General features: G+C 45.8%; 1 protein-coding gene across 2 annotated transcripts in view; it reads right to left on the bottom strand.

Moving 5' to 3' along the window:
- The window catches only part of ASTN2 (astrotactin 2), a 668,892-nt gene that overhangs the window by 126,004 nt on the left and 517,991 nt on the right, over nucleotides 1-24,897 (bottom strand). The window lies entirely within an intron of this gene.

A 24,897-nucleotide genomic window follows, 5' to 3' on the forward strand; every position in this document is an offset into this window, starting at 1 on the left:
CAAGACTCGCTGTGCTTAAAGGCAATTGCTTATTGTCTGGCTCCCTTAGTCAAGTCTGCATTTCAAGAAGGCTGAGTCCTTGTCTATGCTGGTTCACCCATGAGTTCCCAGCAGGTAGCCCAGAGCTTGGCACACGGCAGGCATTCAGAACCTGTGTTGGTTAGATTGAATCACCACAGTGCGCCTCAGAAGCTTCATTCAAAAGGAGACTGTGGCAGACATAGATTCTAACCCTCCCTCCACCCCTGACCTTTTTTTTTTTTCCCTCTCCTAGAGGGGAAACAGAGCCCCCCCCCCCCCAAAAAAAAAGCAACTTTCCAAAGGTTGCAGAGCAAGTGGGCAGCTTAATTGAAGTCAGAAGCAAAGGGAATCCGAGTCCCACGTCCGGCACTCCTGCTTCACCACACCCACTCATAAACCGTGAGTCTGAAATGGCCAGGAAGATACGGCCTCGGGGAAAACCAGTGTCTGACAGCAGTTTCCCAGCCTTCCCTGTGCAGGCACTTACTTCAGAGAGTCACTGAGCAGAGTCCCTGGGCAAGGGAGAAACCCTAGCTGCCCCCAAAACAAGACCTTTGACTGGGAAAAGGATTCAATCACTCTCTCTAACCCAAACTCCTTGAAACACTATTTCTTATTATGTCTCAATAACCAAGTTCAACCCACCCGCACCTCAAGATTAGATCTGTGAGCTCACAATGGCTCAGCCACTCAATTAAGAGGAGGGAAAATGTTATCCTCTCCAGACAAAGTGATGTGACATAAACCAGTGGCCAGGATTATGTCTCACTCAGGAAAGAGGGGAGTAGGGAGAGATGGGTGGGTCATTCATTACAGGGAATTTTCCAGGGAAACTTGAGTGGGGTGGCCCTGCAAATTTCAATGTTCCAGTCCCCAAAACAATGCCGAAGGCAAGGTCCTGGCTGTGGGAGAGTCACGAGGGTGGGGCTGGCTCTTCTCCCCTTGCTCCCCACCCCCCGGTAATCTCCAGGTGTGTTCTGATTCTTCCCTGGACAACCTGCCTGGCATTGATGAGCTTTACCCCAGGCTCAGAGAATCCTAGAGGAAAGTGCCAATCTCCATACCTACTTGATTTGGCTAATGCAGAGCATGGGAAAATGTCTCTTAATGAACAATCCATTTCCTCCCTGGGCCTTAATTTCTTCCCTGGGCCAAACATCTTTAAGAGGAAGTTGACTTGGATAATATCTAAAGTCCCTTCCAACATCGAGGTTGAGTAATTGCAAGGCAATTTGGCTTACCAGAAAGGGCAGGGACTCTGATAGACCTAGTTCCAATACCAGTTCTGCACTGGACAAGTGCTATCACCTGATACAGCAGCAGTTTCCTCTTCTTTAAAAAAGGGAATACCTCGCTAACCGGTTTGGCTCAGTGGATAGAGCGTCGGCCTGCGGACTGAAGAGTCCCAGGTTCAATTCCGGTCAAGGGCATGTACCTTGGTTGCGGGCACATCCCCAGTAGGGGGTGTGCAGGAGGCAGCTGATCGATGTTTCTAACTCTCTATCCCTCTCCCTTCCTCTCTGTAAAAAATCAATAAAATATATTTATATATAAAAAAAAAAGGAATACCAATGTCTGGCTCACCAAATTGCTGTAAAGACTTGAGAAAGTGTAGCTGAAGTCCTTACAACAGTGTCCAACATTCAAACATATGGTGGAGGCCCTCCAAGGTCTTCAGACTTAGGCTAATTAAAGACAGGTTTGAAGAATCAGAACTTTATAGATAAAATCCTTGAGTTTAGGAAGGAGCCATGGTCTCAAGTGAACTATTCTGCTCATTCATTAGCAACTGCTTGTCTCCCAGAAGCCACTAATTCACAGCTGGTGAAACCTGCTTTCCTAAACGCAACTGGCCACACAGAAACGCAATCCATTATAGACCATCCTGATCTCAGGCCCGCTTCGGAGGGAACTGTTGTTTTAATGTGGAGGGTTCCTAAGCGGGACCTTGGTTATGGGCTCAAGTTTAGACATTCGGAGCTAACATCTGGAAACTGAGCCATGTCATTAATTTGGGGCCATCCACATTACCATGCCCAGGTTTCAGTCTTCCTGTTCATCCAGTGAGGACAACGATAAAAGCAGCTAGGAGTTACTGAGGGATTGACTGTGGGGACCTCAAATTCTTGGGGGGTGGCTGGTTGGCAGTAAGTCCTTAGTACTCCCTCCCGCACCTCTTACTAGCTACGTGTCCTCGGTTGCATCACTTTCCCTGAGGCTCCGTTTTCATATTTGGAAAATGAGACCGAGGACACTCCACACTACACTGTTGAAAGTCATTGATGAGACAGATAGCAGAAGGCATTATCCAAGGGCAGGAAATGCTCACGCTGTGCCCAGGCCATTTTATTTTATTTTTTAAATATATTTTTATTGATTTCAGAGAGGAAGGGAGAGGGAGAGAGAGACAAAAACATCAATGATAAGAGAGAATCACTGATCGGCTGCTTTCTGCACACCCCCTACTGGGGAGCTGGTCTGAAGCCCAAGCATGTGGCTAGACTGGGAATCAGGAATCGAACCCGGGACCCTTCAGTTCGCAGGTCGACGCTCTATCCACTGAGCCAAACCATCTAGGGCACTATGTCCTTTCAGAGAAGCACTCCAGCGTCTCTCTTACCCTCCCACTCTTAAAGTGACTCTACTTCCATGTAGACAGGAATTTGAAAGTTGTATTTCCAGCTCTGCCCTGGAAAAAGGTTACCAGTATTTTTTTTTTTTTAATTATCATGAAAGTGACCTGAGGCGAAGTGTCCAGACTGTTATCCTAGGTCCAGAGTCTTACCACAAAACTAAAACTCCACCCAGAAACCTGAGTCAACCGAAGAATGAGGCACTGGGCACAAATCACGCCAAAAACATCCACCCTCTGCTTTCCAGGATCCCAGATGACACTGGTCATTGAAAACCCATCCCAATAAGCCAGGGGAAAACTTCGGCTCTGCTTAAGATAAAGTAGATGCCCAGCCTTTGTGTCAAAACCCAAGAAATTCCTTCCAAAACTGTGACCTTCTGGTAAAAGACTTGCTCTTGTTTGGTTATTTCTTGTAAAACACTTTCGCAGCAAATTCAGGACTCATAAAATAGGGCCAATTGACAGCCTTGGGAAAGGAAAGTCTCTGTTTATCCACTGAGTAGAGACAGTGGAGGCGGAAGCAACAGATGAGCTGGTGCCTCTGCCAGGATTTCTGGAGCAAAGATATCTCAGAGCCCAGAATGGTAATGGGTCCTGGGGTGGGAATCAGGAAAGACCTCCGGAGCAAGCAGAACCAGTTATAACTGCAGTGGGCTTGGGAGTGACGATGGGTGAGAACAGACACCACCTGACCTGGGATACTTAGCATCTCATTAATAAAATGGGTACCGAACCTCCTACTTCATTAGTTCTACCGAGGGTTACTATGCCAAAGGGCTCAGTGAAAGGCAGTTTTCTTCTCTGACATCTCACAGTGACTTTTTTTAAAAATTGAGGAATCTCATTTACATACAATAAGAGGCACAGATCTTAAATAGATTTTGCCCCTCGATGTTTTTGAAAAATGGCCGGGTTCTCTAGTTTTATGTAGGCGGTAGACCCATGTCATAGAGACTTAGGCAAGATAAGTAAAGGGAAAGAGATGATCCCTCTGAGATCTGGGAAACACGGACCTACAAGGGAACTTACACATGAACTGGTACAACGATGTTCTCTTTTTCTTCCCGTGGGAAAACGGACATCTAGAGAACTGACTTGGGGACGTGGATGTGGGGGAAGGTAATGGAATTCTACGGTGATGAAATGATCCCAATAATTTGCAGATATCTACTTTGTGCTTAATTTGTCCCAGGAAGATAACTCTCCCCACTAAATGCATCATCATCAACCACATTGGAAGGGGTGCAGCCTTTTAACCATCGGTTGCCCTACCAGTTACATTAAGAAAGACAGAGGGATGGGAGACATGCTGAAGGAGGGAAGAGATTGCAGGCCAAATACTGAGCACACAGCTTACAGAACCTCAATGAACTGATGTATAATCTGCAGACAACTCCATCGCTTGGACTACAAACACTCTTCTTAATGTTTGGAATAACTGCTCTCTTAGTTCCACATGCACACCGCCCTACCAGTTGCATTAAGAAAGACAGAGGGATGGGAGATATGCTGAAGGAGGGAAGAGACTGCAGGCCAAAGACTGAGCACACAGCTTACAGAACCTCAATGAATTGATGTATAATCTGCAGACAACTCCATCCGCTTGGACTACAAACACTCTTCTTACTGTTTGGAATAACTGCTCTCTTAGTTCCACATGCACACATTGCTAAGTCCAGCGTCCCCCTCAAGGCTCGCTCCTCTCTCATTCTAGAGGTTTTCTCAGTCGAGGCCTTCTAGTGCCTTGTGGAGAGAGAAGGGAGAATGACACCAGGTCTCAGCAGGCCCTCTTTCCTCCTTTGCTTGTCATCCCTGTCACTGCCACACGATATCACTGTGGAAAACAGGCGTTCGGTATGGCTCTATGCCAGGTCAGGGTGGAGGAGGCGGCACGGGACAGTTGCCTTACCAGGACCACAATGGTTGTCCAAGGGCGGACAAGAGGCCCAAGCTTAGGCTCCCAAAGCTCCAGGTTAATTTCATTCCTCATTCTCCGCCATGCCCACTGTGCCGGGCAGCTGTGTATACTGTGGCTCGGAGCCTGAGGCACTCTCAGACGCCTCCCTCCCTTCCTCATGCTGAGTTCCCCTACTAGCTGGGACAATCTTAACCTACCTGAGGGGTTCTATATGTCATGAAGGAAAGGGGATCGCGATCTTCCACCCATTTGTTTCCAGCAACTGCTGGATTTGTAACCAAATTCCCATAGCTGCTGCCCTTGAGCTCCATGTAACAAATATTGACGGGGGAGCCTTTCCTAGGCCACAAAATGCCCCTAATCAGTTCTTCCCCCGGAGTAATCAGTGGTTACCTACTGGCCTTAAGTACCTATACACATCGAAGAGAGGCCATTCACAGGAACTTCCTCAGACAAAAAGGCTGAGCTCCAAGCTAACTTGCTGCCTCGAGATATAAATATGGCTGCCACCTTTTTAAGTGGGAGCTTCCCTTAGAACCAGAGAAAGAATAATAATAATTTTTTAAAAGGCTACAATTCTCTCTCACAAGATGAAGGAATCTCACAGTATGGTGAACAAAAGAACCCAGTTAGATAACAGGTAACGCTAATTAATCTCTGTTCATAGAAGTCCGGATAGTGAATTACCCTTGAGGGAGGGCTGTGCCGACTGGGAGCACGAGGCGGGCTCCTGGGACACCGGCAACATCCCGTCTCTTGAGCTGGGCACAGTTACAGGGCTGCGTTCGCTCGGTGAGAAACTCAGCGGGATGTACACGTGTGGCTCTGGTACTTTTGTGTATGAGTGCCACACTTCTGTAGAAATTTCAAAAAATAAATACCGGCACTCAGCCAAAAATGAATGAAAGGAGAGAGAATAGCATATGCATTTAATTCCCTAGAGCAGTGGTTCTCAACCTTCTGGCCCTTTAAATACAGTTCCTCATGTTGTGACCCAACCATAAAATTATTTTCATTGCTACTTCATAACTGTAATGTTGCTGCTATTATGAATCGCAATGTAAATATCTGATATGCAGGATGGTCTTAGGCGACCCCTGTGAAAGGGTCGTTCGACCGCCAAATGGGTCGCGACCCACAGGTTGAGAACCTCTGCCCTAGAGGCTTGAGGTCATAAAACCTTCAAGACAGAAAGACCTCTGAAAGTGATCAGCTTCAACCGCCTCATTTCAGAGAGAGAAAAACTGAGGGCCACGGAGGAGAACCCCAAGAGCACACGGGAACTCAGTGTCGGATCAGGTCCCCCACGGCCCAGCCCTTCAAAGTGCCGCTTTCCTTCTCCAGATGACAAAGCAGAGTTGGGGACGGAGTCTAGAGATAGGCCGAGCGTCGGGGTATCAAGGTCTGAAATTTGTTCAGACACCAATTAATCTGCCTTGCACATGGCCTGAGCAGCTGAGACAAGACAGATGTGGCCGCATAAATGTGCTGCCCGTGACACATGGGTTGGGAGAGTGAGGCACAGGCAGCTCTAAAGGAACAAAAGGAGAGCCTGTCTGCCAGGAATGCATTGGGAATGAGGATTCCAAAGAGGTCATCCAGGGAGAAGCTGCGCCTGAACCCGGGAGAAGGCTGGGTGCATTTACTGACATTCCAAACATCTGTGCTCTTGCAAGGGAGATAAAAGGGAATCCGCTTCCCTGCCTCGAGGCATGATATATGGGCTTCCGAGGCACTGGGTGTGGGCTGTTGCTGAAGGCATGAAGCGGTGTTTGATGGATGAAGGCCGAGCAAACTCACTAGGCCACACATTAATAAAAATTATCAAACTGTCCTGGTTGGCGGAGTAGAATGCTAATGCCATTCTCCATGTGGATGTCAAAGGCAGAGGATGTCTGGAGGGAGCTAAACTGCTTTATATCTTTACCTTGATCCCACTTGTCCAAATTATGGCCTCTGTTCTGTTGCCAAGAGCCTAAATAAGCCAAGACTGGTGAGGCCCACTCTACATGGAAACCACCCATGGTACTCACTGGCATCTAGCCATTCTTAATTCAGAAGGTAGAGATGTATTCTAATCACAGCTTAGGTTTAGAAATGTGTTCTGTGACTCTCCGCAGCCCAAGGAAAACGTCGGCATATCTCATCCTGGCATTCAAGGGCCTCATCCACTTGCCCACAAACTCCAGTCTCTCTCCTGACATATTCCTCCAGGCACTTTTATATCTTCATGTCTTCTTTGGTTTGTGCTCTTCCCTCTGTCTGAATGTCCCCTTCCTCATTTCTGTTGAAACTCTTCTCATCCTTCCAGGCTGAGGTCAAAGGCCCCTTCTTCAGGAAGGCCTCCTTGATCACCAGTTCCCCAACCTGAACCAATCTTTCTTCCACTGTAAGTTTTTGCATCCATTTAGTCATATTTCATTGTTACTATAGTACCACAAAGTTGTCTATGTTTCATTCCTTTCTCCCCCGAATGAGTGCTCTCAGAGAGAAGGGATTGTATTTATCATGTTCTCCATTAGTTTCCAAGAACGCAGGCCATGTGCTTGGCATGTGTTGTTGGTTGTTCCATATACACATTTTCTAATGAGTACGTAAGGGAATCCTCGGGGTGGCCGCGCATACCTAGTTTCTGATTTCAGCCTCAATCGCAGTGGACAGTTCCAGCGGGAGCTGAGGCGCAGCGTGTGCAGTCCCAGGGACCTCCAGCCCGAGCACATGCCAGGTATGTCTGCTTTCTGCCCTGAGGACTTCTCTGATGCCACGGGAGCGCTCGTCTCGCACAGGCAAGAGGAGCCTGGGAGTGTGGGGAGTGGCAATGTTCAAGCATCGTAGGTGGGGAGCCAGAGCAGACGCATCCCACCCTGAGTGTGCAGAGCGTCTTTGCACACTCAGGCAATAATGCTGATGCTGGAGGTATTAGTCTCCTTCGCAGCAGATGCCAGCGGAACGGAGCCCAGGTTAGCTCAATAATGACCTTGTGAGCACAGCCCTTATATTGGTTTTCTCTCCTGGTATCACTAGCCAAGCTCCCGCACAACTGTTTTCTGGCGTGCACCTACCAAGTAAACGACCTGTTCTCAACCCTTGCTCAGGCTCTGTGGGGTTTTTTGTTGTTGCTTGTGTGTTTATTTTTAAATATATTTTTATGGATTTCAGAGAGGAAGGGAAAGGGAGAGAGAGATAGAAACATCAATGATGAGAGAGATTCATTTATTGCCTGCCTCCTGCACACCCCCTACTGGGGATTGAGCCCCCAACCCAGGCATGTGCCCTTGACCAGAATTGAACCCCTTCAGTCCTCAGGCCGACACTCTATCCACTGAGCCAAACTACCTAGGGCCAGGCTCTGTTTTTAAGTTAACCAACACGATAAACAAAACAAAAACAAGACGAACATATGTCCTCTACTTCACATTACAGTTAAGGAATCAACCCTGACACAGAGTAGATAGTCTATCATTGTCAGCCGAAATGACTTAAAAAATATGAGCCACTAGCCTCCACGTAGCGTGTGGTAAAAGCCCCGCTTATAAACCACATAATCACCGAGACAGTGGTCCAACATTCCAGGCATAGCCCATCCTAGGTGAGAACGCTAGGAGAGTCCAGTCTTGCTGACATTTGATTTCGTTCTGTCACTTTAGGTTCAGCCAGTTGAGCATATTCATTGGACTCGCCTCCCTCTGCTACGGGCCCGGGACTCCCCCCGAGAGGCTCTGCTGCCGCAGAGCAGCCGGGCCTGACCTTCCCAAGGTGTGATTCATCATGCACACGCTGACAGCACATCTGTGCCCGGTGCTCGGAACACGGAGACCCGCGGTCCCCGGCCCCGGATGGGACCCATGGGGCTCGGAGCTAAGGTTTCTCCAAGATTTCTGCCTAGAAAACAATTCCCAGCCCCCACCCCCTCCCACCAAGTCCCCAATCAAAAAACACTCCTGAAAATTTGATTTATTTTTCATTATAGTCTCCTCTCCTTTCTTTCATTAAAAAAAAAAAAAAATTAACCCTTTTCCCTTCAGGAATTCCTTGGAAGCTATCAAGAGGAAGGGTAAAGAACATGAACTTCTGAGTGAGAAATAATTGGCTTTCAATCCTGCCTCTGTCACTTAGTAACTGCACGTTCCTGGGTAAGTGACTCTGCCCCTCTAAACCTCAGTCTTCCCATCTGTAAAATAGGGATGGTAAAAACTACTTTTCAGAAAAAGTATGTAATTCTGATGATTAAATATTTTAAAATATAGTTTTATTGATTTCAGAGAGGAAGGGAGAAAAACAGAAACATCAATGATGAGGGAGAATCATTGATTGGCTGCCTTCTGCATACCCCCTAATGGGGATCAAGCCCACAACCTGGGCATGTGCTCTTGACCTGAATCGAACCCGGAACCCTTCAGTCCGTAGCCGACGCTCTATCCACTGAGCAAACCGGCTAGGGTTGATGATTAAATATTACCCAGAAGCACTTGGTATATACGTGCTCAATAAACAGCGGTTCTCTTTCCTTTCCCTGTAACTAGCTCTGCACTTCCTCTAATGTTTACAAAGCTCCTGGTATAGAGCAGGTAATTAACAAGGGCTACCCCTCTTGCTTCAGGTGCACTTTGGGCCTTTCTATTGGAGACCTTTCTCCTTCTTAACTTGTGGCTCCACTGTCTGGTTTCATGACCTCTGGCAATAGCATAGGGTTGTGTCCCCCGCAGCCCCAGGGTAAACGTTCCAAGACTCCTAGTGGATGCCGGAAACCTGGAACAGCACTGAACCTTATATGTATACACTAGTATATTGGTATTTTTCCCCATGCACACTAAAGATAAAAGTTGAATTTTTAAAGCAGGCACAGTAAGAGATTAACAAAATAACTAATAATAAAATTGAACAATTATAACGATATAACCTAATAAAAGTTTTGTGAATGTGGTCTGTCTCTGAAAATATCTTGTGTTGTAGGTACCCTTCTTCTTCTCCTTGTGATGATATGAGATGATAAAAGGCCTCATTAAGTTGAGAATTTTCACTTTTTCATTTAAAGGAGGCACTTTTTACGACTTTTCTGTGTCATAGCCGAACTGCCAGCATCAAAGGTCTACAGCACTGGGGCCACTAAGAAGCAAAATAAGGGGGACTTACACACAAGCACTGAGCTACCCGAGACGGCTAGCAAGTGACTGGTGGGTGGGTAGCATATATACAGCCTGGATACACCTGACAACGGGATGAGTCAGGTCCCAGGTGGGACAGAGCTGGACATCGTGAAATTTCATCACATTCCTCAGAACGACGCAAACTTTAAAATGCATGAGCTGTTGACTTCTGGTATTTTCCACTTAATATTTTTGGACCTCGGCAGATTGTAGATAACTGAAACCACAGAAAGTGAAACCACAGGTAAAGGGGAAAGGGTGGGATACTGCAATTTCTATTTATGGCACTAAGGATACAGCATGGAATGAGACAGGCGAGGTCCTCATTTGTATAGAGCTTACATTCAAGAGCAGGAGAACAAAAAATAAACAGGCAAAAACAAACGTAAATGATATTATTTCAGAGAATGATTAAGGGATGTGAGGGCTGTAGTACTGGGAGATGTGACAAGGAGGGGCAGGAGTGACGGAGAAGAGACCTATGCTCTGTGGTCAGGGAGGATTCTAAGTGTAGATAACAGCGGGATGAAGAAACCAAAAGCTGTGAAGGAGCCAACCATCCAAGCCACTGGGGCGGGAAGCAGTAAGCAGAGGGAGTAGAACGTGTCTGAGGATGAGAAAGAAGGCTGATGTCGCTGCCCTTACATGCCATTTAGTTATCAGCTTCTGAAAAGCCAGCTCCAAAAGGGAAAGAGCTTGAGTTGTATTGTTCTCTTTTCCAAATATCAAGAAAACCTCTCTCAAGGATGGTTACAGAAAGAGAGTTATTTTCTTGCCTCCTAGAATGTCTGGCTTCCACCTTTCTGAACTTTGAAAATAATATGCCCCTGCCCCCACCCCCAGTCGGCGTGGCTCAGTGGTTGAACATCGACCTATGAACCAGAAGGTCACAGTTCGATTTCTGGTCAGGGCACATACCCGGGTTGCGAGTTCGATCCCTAGTATAGGGTGTGCAGGAGTCAGCCAATCAATGATTCTCATCATTGATGTTTCTCTCTCTTTCCCTCTCCCTTCCTCTCTGAAATCAGTAAGAAATATATTTCAAAACAAGTTTTAAAAAGAGGAAATAATATGTTCCTTTCTTGGAGGTTATTCTTCCCAGAATTCAGACTCCCCCAAAGGTTAACTGCTGCCCAGGGATCTGAAATAATAAGTGAGTGAACCCAAATCCAAAGGTTTGTGACCAAACTCTTTGGCACTTGAATGGTCAGTGTTGAGGGCAGGAATTATTCCAGGGCTCTTGCTATGCCTCCTAGGACCCACACAATGACATTCATGAACTTGGAGTGGCCTCAGTCAAGTCACTTCTGTTTTCTGAGTCTTATTCCTCCTCAGTGATTGAGGGGTGAGTGATGGGTGGGGGTACTGAGTAGAGGTTTCTCTGTGAACTCTATGGTTCGTTCAGATTCCCTGTGATTCTCAAAGGCCTTTGCCAATCATGAAGTGAACACTCTCAGAGAACTCTGATCTGCTGGAAAGATTTTCCACATCATGGATGACCTCTGTACCTGAAGCTTTTAACTGGGTCAATGGTCTCCAAAGATGAGCTGGAGAGAAGCCGGGCAACTATGGATTAAAGGGATATTACTAGTACAATGGGGCCCATAATTGTTCTCTTATAATCCGGTCTTCATTGTTGGTTATAGCCCAAGTCCCTCTTTTCAGGGGACTCCCCTCTTACCTTTTCTTACCAGGGCAGGGTAACTAACTGAGTTCTCCCTGAGGAGCTCAGGGTCAGATAAACACGACTCTTTGATCTCATCTCCTATGGCTCCAGGGATGTACTCAGAATCTCTCCCTTGGAAGGCAGGGCAGGATGACTCAAGGAGAGGGAAGTCAATTCCGAGAAGTGTATGAAGACTGGGACTGGGATTTGTGGACAAATCCAACCTGGATACTCCTGAGGGCTCATGGCAAGGAGACCAATGCTGGGCCAGCAGCCAGGAGATCCTGCCTACGTGCCAGCTCGAATTTACTCACCAAGAGACTGAGGGCTGGGGCCTGGGCTTCTGGGATTCGGTTTCTTCATATGAATTTAGGGGACTGGCTTAACTGATCTACAAGGATCTTGTAAGAGTCCAGGAGCATGTGAGCCAGTGGGATACTTCTGAGCCTCAGTTTCTACTTTTGTGAAAATGAGAATAGCAGCAATAACTTCATCACCAAATTATTGAGGATTCCATGAGCTTATCACGCCACCACTACTTTGTTCACTCAGTGTACTCCTGGAGTGGTTACCCAATAGGCTCCTGCCCTACACCAAACTCTGGTAAGAGGGTGAACAAATGAATGCAGTGATGAACTAGAGAGAGAGAGAGAGACCCTCGCAGCCAGAGTCTTGTTGGGCACACAGCAAACACTCACAGATGGGAGCAATTTTAACAAGACATTTCTGTTATTGTCCAACAGTCAGCTCAACACCCTGCCCATGTCATGAAGAAACAACAGGCAAAAACAGTCCGAGAAGACACGGCGAAGACAGAAGCCTCAGGGGAAGACGGTCTCTGGCCCTGGTCTAAGTTAGAGATGGCACATTCAAATATCTACAGGGGGGAAGCAGACGATAAAACTCATGTAGGGGCTTGGATGTCAGACACCCTGGAAGAGGGGGCCTATCACAAACTAGAGCTCCAGGGATTCTCTAAAGTGGGCAGGCGCTACTCACCTCTGCAACCCGCTACTGCCATCGGGGAATGAGAGTCCAAGATGGCTAGAACCTACTCTTTTCCAACCAGGAATCCAGATTTTCATGTAAAAGACATCCAGATTTCAAAGACAGCAACTTCTTCAAAAATTTAAACATACTATATAGACACTGGTTTGTTACCTCTAGCTTAAGGACAGTCCTTACAGATAAGTGATTGTGTATATTTTCAAAGAAAAAGGGAAAACGATGAGTGATTATTGTATGTCCTCTGTGTGCCCGGCATCTCACATACATTGTACATTGTTTCATTTATTGCTCACAACCGTGCTGGGAAGTACTGGTGGTTAGTTCTCATTTTTTCCCCCTAATACATTCACATATGGGGAATGTGTTCTGGGAAACGTACAGACAGATAAGATTCTGGCAGCATGAGGAAAAATTACATAGAGGGGCAAAACAAAAGGCCGGGAAGCCTGGTGAAGAAGCTATAGTGGAAGTATCTAGAGTGGCCTTGGTGAGAAAGAAAAAGAGGACAGATTTAAGGTATGATGGAGAAGTAATTTACAAAGATTTTAAAAAGTCAATCAGTAACGTCTTAGAGGGAATTCCTTTTCTTGTCTTTATTTCTCACCACTAGGTTCTCTCTTTGATGCCTCTGCTTAGTCCCATACCAGCCAGCTGGGTACCAGAAGCTGAATCTCAATCCTACAGACTGGGTTAGCTAGTCCCACCCCGATGCAACACTTTCTTAGAGCAATGGCGTTTTGCAGAAATGACCATTCAGCCATTCTTGATTCCCAAATCCAGAGGCTTCTTGCCTCTGGCTGGCATTACATTGTCAAGGAAAAATGGGAAGGGGACCCAAATTCAATTCTTGACCCCACTATTCTTTGAAGTGTGACCTTCAACCAACAACTTCACAAAACTGATCTTCAAGTCCCTCATCTGTAAAACGGAGATGGCAATTACCTTTTAGTTGGAAGGATGAATTTGTGAATAAAATGAGAGAATAGCCCTAGCCGGTTTTGCTCCGTGGATAGAGTGTCAGCCTGCTGACTGAAGGGTCCTGAGTTCGATTCCAGTCAAGGACACATACCTTGGTTGCAGGCTCCTCCCCAGCATGAGCCCTGGTCAGAGCGCATGCAGGAGGCAATGAATCAATGTGTTTCTGTTATGCCCTATTTCTGTCTTTCGCTCTCTCTTCTACTCTCTCTGAAAATCAATGGAGACATATCCTCAGGTGAGGATTTAAAAAAAAAAAACAGAGAGAGAGGGAGAGGGAGAGGGGGAGGGGGAGGAAGGGAGGGAGGGAGGGAGAGAGATAATAGATTCTAAAGTCCTTCAATTAATCTTCAGCCAAGCAACCAGGGTGCTAAAACTTTTACTTCTAGCATTCCTTAAACATTACCATAATCTCATTCCTTTTATAGTCCTTTCCCTTTTAATTCTACCACTCAACATTTATACTGCAGCCACACTGCCCTTTTGTTTCTTAAGGCCACTGCATATGCTCATCCCTCTGCCAGGCACACTAAGGTCCTTCAATTAATCTTCAGCCAAGCAACCAGGATGCTAAAACTTTTACTTCTAGCATTCCTTAAACATTACCATAATCTCATTCCTTTTATAGTCCTTTCCCTTTTAATTCTACCACTCAACATTTATACTGCAGCCACACTGCCCTTTTGTTTCTTAAGGCCACTGCATATGCTCATCCCTCTGCCAGGCACACTCTCCATCCTCATCCAGCCCTCAACCTTCACTCCATCTCGCTAGTTCCTGCTGACACTTCATGTCTTCATTGGTTGCCTACAACAAGCCTGGCATTTCACTAGGCACTGAGGACAGAGTGATGAAAAAGATGAACATAACTCCAACTTGGAGGGGCTAGTGTTTTAGTGAGTACAGCAAATGCTACACCTTCTCTTCCCCCAAACCAAAATGCATTCATTATAATTGTGATAAGTGCTACCAAGCAGTGTTAAATGCAAAAATTTACATAATCCATGAGAGGGCAAATCCAATCTAAAGATTTGGATAAGTGACATTAAAGCTGAGACCTAAGTGTAAAGATGCACAAAGAAAAGAACACTGGTGATATCAAGAGTAGATAAAAGACTGGAGAAGGAGGCAATAACAATAACTCATAATTACTAGGCCCTGTCAACTTGTTTTCATTCAGTCAGAGGAGTTATTATAAAAAGCTCTTAAAAGGTTTAAATTAGGAAATCAATACTTATAAATCAGATAACTATTCATCAAATATTTATTGAGTGTCCATGGTATTCCAGGAACTGTGCTAGGCACTGGATCAAAAGCTATATTTTGAAGGGTAACTCTGGCTTTAGAACTGAAGGGTAGAAAGCAGTGGTAAACTGTGGTAAAAAGTAGCTCATATGAAGACTAATTAGTACAAGGTGACTGCAAGAGATGAATGCTGGCTTAGACTAGAGACTAATGAAAACAGAAAGAAAGGAGTAGATTAAAGAGACAGTGTTATATGACAATTACATCTCAATAAAGCTGATAAAGAAGAGATAATGGAGATCACCACCAAATAACCTGGTTATGAGTTGAATATGAGGATTAACAAGAGAAAAAACTGAAGTTATAGAGGTAACAGTTATAGAGAGAGTAACTAAACACTTGGATAGAAGTATGTTTGTGGGCAGATGGTAACAAGTTTAGCTTTGGATGCGTTGAGCTTGAATCGCTTGTGATACATCAAACCGAAGATGCTTATAGTCATTTGGACTTGAGTAGAGAGCTTAGGAGAACGAGGTGGAGACATAAATGTCAGGGCAGTGATTATATCGATTGCAACCATGGGAGAAAAAAAGAAGAAACAAGTCTAACATCTAAGGAGAATGAAGATGTAACGATCGGATTAAGAGGCCCAACAAGGGAGGCCGAGTTGGAGTCAGAGAGGCAGGTGGTAAACCAGGAGAGGCAAAGGTTTCAGGAGAGAATGGTCGGCCTTGTAGACCACTCGAAGATATCAAGTAAGTGTACAAGAACAAAAGATGTCATGGGATTTAATGACATGGAGGTCACTGATGTTTACAGAGATAAAGGGCTTTAGTAACTTGGTGGTAGCCGGAGACAGAGTGAAACAAGCCGAGGAATGAGTAGAAAGTGAACAAATGAATTCAGCCACTGGAAGTGTGTTTATACAGCAGGAGAGAGAAATAGTTATGGTGGTGGGAGATGAAATGATTTGTTTCTTTCTTTCTTTGAAAAAGAAATACTTATGAGCATATTTAAATGATGGTAAAAATAATCTACTGAAGAAGGAGAATTTAAAAATATACAACACAGGGAGATAATTGACATGCAAATTCCTAAGAATTTAGGACTGTATAGAAAACAGTGCAAGAGAGGGTTTAACATTAGAGAGGAAAAGGGTAACTCCCATAGTTTATCAAAAGGGAAGGGGCCCTGACTGGTTTGACTCAGAAAGGTCCCAGGTTCGATTCTGGTCAAGGGCATGTACCTTGGTTGCGGGCACATCCCCAGTGGGGGGTGTGCAGGAGGCAGCTGATCGATGTTTCTCTCTCATTGATGTTTCTAACTCTCTATCCCTCTCCCTTCCTCTCTGTAAAGAATCAATAAAATATATTTTTTTTTAAAAAAAAAGGGAAGGGAAGAGTATGCATACAGAAGCCTATGGGATAGAAGGTGAACCACTCCCTGTACTATCTTCTCTGTGAATGAGGCGATAAGGTTATCTGATGAGGAGGAGGGAAGGATAGGGTGTGAGGCCTTCAATGATGATGAAGTAAATTGATAAATCTAACAGATTGGCTGGGAAGGGCCCGGTTTCTTTGGTGACAGATGATGCATGGGAGTCAGGTATTCTCTATGTGTGCTTTTCTCTAGCTGACTGTGTGCACAGGAAATGGAGAGCTGCGCCCACCCACATGTCTGGGCAACTGAAGGACAGAAAGGAGAGGGAGATCAGCAGGTTGTTAACAGGGATGAAAATACGAAGCATGGACTCCACGATGGTGTCTTAGTCCGTTCGGGCTGCTGTAACAAAATGCCACATATTGAGTGGCTTATAAACAACAGAAATGTGTTTATTGCAGTGCTGGAGCCTGGGAAGTCCCAGAGCAAGGCACCAGCAGATGTGGCATCTGTTGAGGGCCCACTTCCTCCAGATGGCCTTCTCCTCACTGCAGAGGTGGCGACGGATCTCTCTGGGATCTCTTTTATAACTCATGAAGGCTGTGCCTATTTTTTTTAATTATACCTTTAAAAAATATATATATATAAATTTCAGAGAGGAAGGAAGAAGGAGAGAGAGACAGAAACATCAAGGATGAGAGAGAATCACTGACTGGCTGCCTCCTACATGGTCAACTCTCAGCAACTGAGCCACATGGCTGGGCAAGGCTGGGCCTCTTAATACCATCACCTTGGGGTAAGGATTTCAACATATGAATTTTGGGGTAACAGAAATATTCAGTCCATTGCACATAGTTAGGGAGATGATTAAAGAAAAAACAGAACAGGAAGAGGGAGACAGAATAGTGATAAGAAGGGACTGGAAGTCCTATTAAACTTAAAGACATGCCTGGTAGGCGAGGGAGATCAATACCATTGGCAGGATAAAAGATGATGGTCAGAGAGTGGCATGTTGGAACTAACAGGTCTTGCTGGGACAACATCATGTGAGGATAAAGCCCAGGTGGGACCTAGGATTGAGTGGCAGAGGTGGAATGAATGGAATGACTTTCGTTCACAGGAGCTGAGCAGGGTAAGGAAGTGAGAGAGGATTGTTGGACAGGGCATGCAGGAGAACCGAACTCACCTACTGTGGTAATGATGAGAGCGCAGGGAGAGAAAGCTACGAACCAACAGCTTAAGTGCTTGGAGAATCAGCTCCAGTTGAGGCAAGAAGATCAAGTCTGGGTTGTATGTGACCTTATCTTTTGCGGAATGACGGGACTTCATGGACGTAAAGTGGGGTGGATTTTGTCTTGACAGAGTTTTTGGATGGAAGGTAGGTACTTACCTACCATCATTCCTCCCTGGCCTATAGGAGGTTCCGGAGCACACGGAGGAAAAGCTAACTTCTCTTCTCTTGGCATCTGTGATGAGTAGCTGCCTCTGAGGTCAAGCATGGCAAAGGTGCTAGCGAAAGGAAGCGAGGCCTGAAGAGCATTTTTTTCAGCTGGGGATGTGAGCTCCACCTGGGGGCTGGTAGTCTCGAGTCTGAGGCCTTGATCGGTATGACTAATTACTGGGACCAGAATCTCCAATAATGATGTCACTTCTTCTAGGTAGCCTTTACTGACCCCCATGCACTGAGTTAGAAGACTCTATGCTGTGCTCTTACAGCATCTGAATGAGCTCAACGCCTATCTCTAGTGTGGTTTCTTGCTAAATTAAACCTCTCTCCTCCTAGACCAGGGGTGGGCAAACTTTTTGACTCGAGGGCCACAATGGGTTCTTAAACTGGACCAGAGGGCCGGAACAAAAGCATGGATGGAGTGTTTGTGTGAACTAATATAAATTCAAAGTAAACATCATTACATAAAAGGGTACGGTCTTTTTTTTTTTTTTTAGTTTTATTCATTTCAAATGGGCCGGATCCGGCCCGAGGGCCGTAGTTTGCCCACGGCTGTCCTAGACCATAAGCTCCATGCGGACAGGAACCATGCCTGTCTGTGACCAGGCCATGCCCAGCAGGTTCTGCGGGCTCTGGACCACAGTAAGAACTCTATATACATCAATGGCATGAGGGAGCACGCTTTGCGGGCTGTAATAAAAACTCTGTGATACAGAGGGCAGGCTGGGTGGCATGGGGGGATGGAGAGAATTAAGACCCTCCAAGTTCCTTCTCCCCTCGGAGGCCCTGGACTTCAGAAACGTCTCACCCGAGGAGCAGCTGGAGTGACAGAAACGTTTTCTGAGGACCTAATATCAGTTCCAGATGTTTGCAGTCATGTCGGTTTTGTACCTCACCCTGTAAAACATATTTTCCTCACCACCCCCCCTCCACGCTAGCTGAGGGAGTGGGGCCCTGTCTCCAATGACATCACCTCTCTCAAGCTGGTCCAGCACAGGCAGACAGCAGGCGGGCGAGGGCCTCTCTAGCTTCCCAGACAAAGCGTGTGGTTCAGCCGTGGCCGTGCTGCCTGAGGAGCTGTGTGTCATTTCCACAGGATTTCATACACAGCCCCAATGGAATTGTTCTCTCGGCTGCTGCTGCCACCATGCTCTCAGCTATGGGGGGCTGGGGCGGGGGGGAGGTAAGGAGGGTGTGGGCTCTTGCTGCCTCTCACCTTAAGTTACTCCCCACTCAAACTCACCTCCATAGCTGCTCCCCTTCAATTGAGAAGGTCCTCAGTCTAAGGTCTAAGATAGGATGGTGGGCATGAAGGGGGCTGTCTTTTAATTGGTAGATTGAACTTAATGCAAACAGGGAGAGAAAGGATTTAAAGTGGGACTGGGATACAGGTGTCTTCTGATCACTCTGGATATTCTTCTCTTTAAATATATTTTTATTGATTTTAGAGAGAGGAAGGGAGAGGGGGAGATAGAAACATCAATGATGAGAGAGAATCACTGATCAGCTGCCTCCTGCATGCTGCCCCTCCCCTATCCCCAGCCCCACTGGGGATGGAGTCCACATCCTGGGCATGTACCCTGACTCGGGCTTGAACTGTGACCTCCTGGTTCATAGGTCAACGTTCAACCACTGAGCCACACCGGCTGAGCTGGACAATATGTGTGATCCAGATCTAGATGAGTCCAGATGAGCAGCTTCTACTTGAGCCAGCTTAGAGAGACAAAAAACAGGAAAAGACAGGCTGCCATGTGGGCAGAAGGTGACATGGAGTGAAACAGACAAAAGAAGAGACAGAGGGAAAGATTTAGAGAGGAGACACAGGAAGAAAGAAAAAGAAGGCGGTGGTGGAGAGTCAGGAAAGAAAGAAAAAGAAGGAGGTGGCAGAGAGTCAGGAAAGGATAGAGAAAGGAAGAACGAGAGATGAGAGTTTCGAGTTGGCAGGAGGAGGGCCTGGTGCTGATTATGTGGGGAGCAGACCATCAGGCTCCCAGATGCCAGGACATCAAGGGGCACTGGCCAGCGCCAGACGTGGCTGCCTTCCGTGCGGAGCGTGGGGGATGGTGGAAGGGCCTGCTGCCTCCGGGAGGGCCAGCACGGCCGGCTCGCCTCCCAGCCCTGAACCAAACAAGCTGCAGCTTGGACTCCCCTGGTGGGAGAGAGAAGGCTCTGATTTTGAAAAGATTAAAGAAAAACCAAGCAGATGACCAAGGAAATGCAGGGGAAGGTAGTGGGAGGTTATGACGTTGGGTGAGACCCTTCTCCTTCTGATCCCTACAACGAGGAAATGGCACTCAGTGGCCATGGTCCTGCTACTCTGAGCTGTGGGGGTTCTCGGAAGCCGGCAAATGTAAAAGCAGTGATGACAAAGAGCCCTCCAGCTGGCATCAGGTGGCTAGATACCCCATCCTGTCCCCTAATTTCTATCTGCCTCTCGGTTTATTCTCAACCAGAGCAAGCCACATCGGGGGTAATAGGACTGGTAGAGAGAAGGTTGGGCTTGGGGGGAGGGGGAGAGCAGGTCAAGAAACTGAAGCCCCTCTTCTAGCTCTGACTCTACCACTAAATCATCATGTGTGTGCCCTCTGGGTAAACCCCTCCCCTTCCTCAGCCTCCCTCTCTATAGGTCAAAAGGGGTTTGGAGTCACTCAATCTGCTTGTGCCACGGTCCCTTCTTAGTCCCGCCCCCCCTGTGTCTACCCCTGCCCCAGAGGCTGAAACCCATGTCAATTGCTCTGATGAGGCCACGCAGAAGAACCAAACGTCTGTTTTTAATATTGATGACAGATTAGCATGCAGGGAATTCAGCCACCACCCCCCCCCCTGCCACCCCCCAAACAAGCCTCGTTTTGCTCAAAAACAACTGGAACAGGAGGCTACTCATGCTTGGATTTCCCAACAGAGTCCCAGAACCAACAGAGCAATGGCTGCTGTGAAGGAGACAAAGTGGGCACCAAACCAGGGGGCTGGGAGCAGAGGAAGGATACAAGGAGAGAGAGTTAGCGTTTCAACAGCTAGTTCCAAGCGCATGGAACAGATGGCAGCCATAAAGTGTGTGCTCCTGTGCTCGTGTGTGTGCGTGTTCGTGTGTGAGTGTGTGTTTGTATGCATGCATATCTGTGCACACGTACACGTGAGCTCACGAATAAATAAACAGTTCCAGTACTGCATTCGGCTGCCAGCAAAAATCTCGGAGAGATCAAAGGAAAAAGACCGCATTTCCCTATTCTGGCCTCACCTGGCCAAATGTGTGAGTAATCCTAATTCTCTATCCAAAACAAGTCTTGGCCCTTATTTTGTTGTTCTCTTCCTAACATTTAACTTTCCTTTTCATTTTTTTTTTAAATTCAAGAAAATGAGAAGCAATTAAAATCTACTAGTAACTGTTTTGTGCCAAGAACTGTGCTACATTAGATGCTCAACGTCGCCTGGGAAGTAGGTGGTATCTTTCCTGGCCCACGGAGGGGGAGGGGGAGGCTGGGACCTCGGAAAGATGCTGACTGGTCCTAGATTTCTCAGTGAGATGTGGTAGAAACTGACAGCAGAAGCCAGCTTCTCTGAAGCCCATACTCCTTCATTAGGCTTACATGCTCCCAGAAAAAAACCTTAGTCAAATAAGCTGAAATCCTTGAATTTGGGTCAGGGTCAGTATCCAGATGGTTGAGACACTGTAAAGATGGCACAGAAGTGCCTGGCCAGTGTGGCTCAGTGGTTGAGCATCAACCTATGAACCAGGATGTCGCAGTTCGATTCCGGGTCAGGGCTCAATCCCCAATAGGGGGTGTGCAGGAAGCAGCTGATCAATGATTCTCTCTCATCATCGATGTTTCTATCTCTCTCTCCCTCTCCCTTCCTCTCTGAAATCAATTTAAAAAAAAAAAAAGAGGGCACAGAAGCAAAGGTGTGGTTTTTTTTTTCATATTCCACCCCAAATCTTCTACATATTTTAGAAGGCCTACTATATGCTCAGCTAGTCTCTAAAACTACATAAAACCCCATAGGACCACAGAACACTCAAAGAATTAATGTCAGAGTTGGAAAGTTAAGACATGGATATGCCTACAATTCAATTCGGTGAACACTGAACATCTATGTATGGCAGGCACTGTGGGAGGATCCCAAATTATATATTTTATAATAAAATGTTGAATATCCATGTACTTTATTATACATGCCACTTTTGCATCATTGTAGAGGTGAAAAATTATAAGTTGACCCATAGTAAATTGGGGACCATCTGTAATTTTGGGCTTGGAGCTATTCTTTAAAGACAACTACCCACTGAGATACTGGATAATGGAGAGGGTGGAAGTCAAGTCACACAAGAAATTGTTAAAGGAACTGTAAGGATGAAGGCAGACACTATGTCATTATCTCTAAACTTCTGAATGACAGCAGGGAGGAGGAGGGGTAATATCTGTGGGAGGTGACTCCAGGCCAAGAAACTAAAAGGAAGTAAGTTTTACCTGTGTCAAAAAAGAAAAAAGGAACTCTTAGATCACAGCAACTGCTTTTTTGGACTATCAAGAGGAAGAATCTTGGATTTTCCATTTCTGGACTAGATGGAGAAATGGGGACTGGAGTTACTTACCTACTACTATGGGGTCATTAGGGTTGTCTGCGCCTTACTGAGTGATCTTTGGTAGCTTGTGGATTTCAGGGAATCTGTCCATGTCACATAAGTTATAAAATGTACTGGCAAAAGTTGTTTGTGACATTCTGTTATTATCTATTATGGAATTCGTAGTGATATCACTCTCTCATCCTTGACATTGGTAATTTGTCTTATCTCGCTCTTTATCTCATCAATCTGGCTAGAGCGTTATGTAATTTACAGCCTCAAAGGGTCAGCTTTGGTTTCACTGATTTCCTCTGGTTTCTATTTCATTGATTTCTATTCTGATCATTGTTATTTCCTTCTTCTGGCTCACTTAGGCTTCGGTTTGCCCTCTTTTTTCTAGATTTTTAAGGTGGTGGCTGACGTTATTGATTTGAGATTTTTCTTATAATATAGGTGTTTCCTCTAATTCCTGCTTTTGTGACTTACTACAGAATTTAATAAATTGTATTTTTATTCAGTTCAAATACTTTAACATTTTTATTTTGTTTTCTTTTTTGACCTATGGATTTTTTAGAAGCTTATTACTTAGTTTCTAAACATGTGAGGATTCTTCAGATATCTTTGATTACTGATTTTTTATTTGATTCCACTATATTAGAAAACATATTTGTTTTGTGAGTTTAACCATTTTACATTTATTGGGACTGGTTTATGGCTCAAAATATGGTTTATCATTGTATGCATTGTCCACTCTAAAATAATGTGGAGTGTCTAGAAATGCTAATTAGATCTGATTTTTTTTGTCCTCTTGTCTAATAATTTAGAGATTGGTATTGAAAACTCTGACTATAATTATAGATTTATCTGTTTCTCTTTGTAGTTTTATCAGTTTTTACTTCATGCATTTTGGAACTCTGTGTGTTTGTGTGTGTGTGCGTGTGTGTGTGTGTAGCTTTAATTGTGGTCATTGTGGCTTCTGCGTGTGTGTGTGTGTTTGTGCGTATGTGTGTGTGTAGCTTTAATTGTGGTCATTGTGGCTTCTCAGCATAGTAAGAAATATTGAACATGATTTAACATGTTGTGTTCTGGGGATGGGCAAAGTAGGGGAAATAACCTTAGAAAGTACAACCTGAGTTGGGACGACTGAGGGGTGGGGAGAGAACCCTCCCCATGCCTGTGGCAAAGTGCAGGAGCCTCCCACCCCCAAATAATTGGAGTCTAGCCCCTCTGGGGAAGGTGGGGGTGCATGAACTTCCCCTACTCCACAGGCTCTCCCTGTGGCCCGCAGTCCCACTGCCCTCCAACTGCAGCCCTCACATGAGCCATTTTGCATAAAATACAAGTGAAAAGGTCTGAAGGTAACATACCCTGGTTATGCACAGGGCTTGGTGGAGGGAGACCACGCCCCTGTTTCCTCTCAGCTGCCTCCCATCACTGGGGGACAGGGACAGACAAGAGGAGCAGGCCTCATTGTGCCCCAAACGGGGAAGTGTAAAATGGCTTTATTGGTGAGGCGGTAACCATCCTGCCCACATTCCTGCCAGCTCCTTACTGCCCATGTCCTGCATTGTGGCAGATGATTTTGCCCACCTGCAGGCTAATATGTGTTCTGAGCACGTTTAAGGTAGACTAGCTAAATTATGAAGTTTAGTAGGTTAGGAATTTTAAATGCATTTTTTTTAACTTAGTATATTTTCAACTTACAATCCATTATAAGTCGAGAAGCATCTGTACTTCACTGGTGAATTCTATCAAACAATTCAAGGATAAGTACTACTAATTCTAACCACCAAGCTTTTTCAGAAAACTGAGAAGGAGGAACTATTTAGCAATTCATTTTGTGAGGCCAGAAATACTCTGATAGCAAAACAGACAAAAGCACGCATGACAAGGAAACTATAGGAAAAAAATCCCCCAGGAACACAGATGCAAAAATGCTACAGAAATTTTAACACATCGAGCCCAACAATATATAAAAAAGGTTAACACATCGTGACTATGTGGGGTTTACTTATTCCAGGATGCTTCATCATTTGAAAATCCAATGATGTAATTACCATATTAACAAACTAGGCGATATAAACCATACAGCAATAGACACAGAAAATGAAATAGACATTTCTAATTAAAATAAAACAGAATGAAAACCTCTCAGCAAACTAGCATTCAGTCTTCCACCCTCGAGTGGGCTGTTACATAAAGAACAGGCGCTGAGCTGGGAGGACCACAGACCGGCAGTGAGCCTGGCTCCCCCATGCTTTGGGTGTGAGAATTTGGGACAGTCACATACCACTCTGGGATTCACTTACTTAATCCTAAAACAAGGGTGGTCATCATTCAGAGGGTGATATTAGCAAAATGGTGCCATGGGAATTTCCAGCACTCATCCCCACCTTCTCCCCCTCCAACCATCCTGCCATGCCCCAGAAAAATCCATTTGAACCACTATCCATGCCCCAAAATACTTTCACAAGAATTAAGGTCTCCAGGCAAAGGGTTGTAGCACTTGGGTAAAATATAAAAATGAAAAGATGCATTGAGGAAGGTAGGAGAGATAGAGTCATATCATTGCCATAACCGCTCCCCAAGCTGGGACAGCCTGTACAGAGAGAAACCCTCCCTGTGGAAGAGAAATGAGCACCCAACTTCACCGAAGGCTGCAGAGCAGCCCCACCCCAGGCCAGCCTGGCCTCCTCAGCTGTAGGTGGCTCCTACAAGGTGTAAGCACCTGCGAACCCAGGCCCCTGCGAACCCCAGTGGCTGCTGCTCTCACGGCCCCAGTAGCACCATGGCACCAGGCTCCCAATAACCCAGGCCCCCAACCTACCCTGGTGCCTTCTAGCTCCCATGGCCTCAGGTGGCCCCTGTGGCCCTGTCTCCTAATCAGCTCCCAT

This window comes from Myotis brandtii, unplaced genomic scaffold, assembly GCF_000412655.1.
Source record: "Myotis brandtii unplaced genomic scaffold, ASM41265v1 scaffold658, whole genome shotgun sequence".
In the NCBI taxonomy this organism is placed as follows: domain Eukaryota; kingdom Metazoa; phylum Chordata; class Mammalia; order Chiroptera; family Vespertilionidae; genus Myotis; species Myotis brandtii.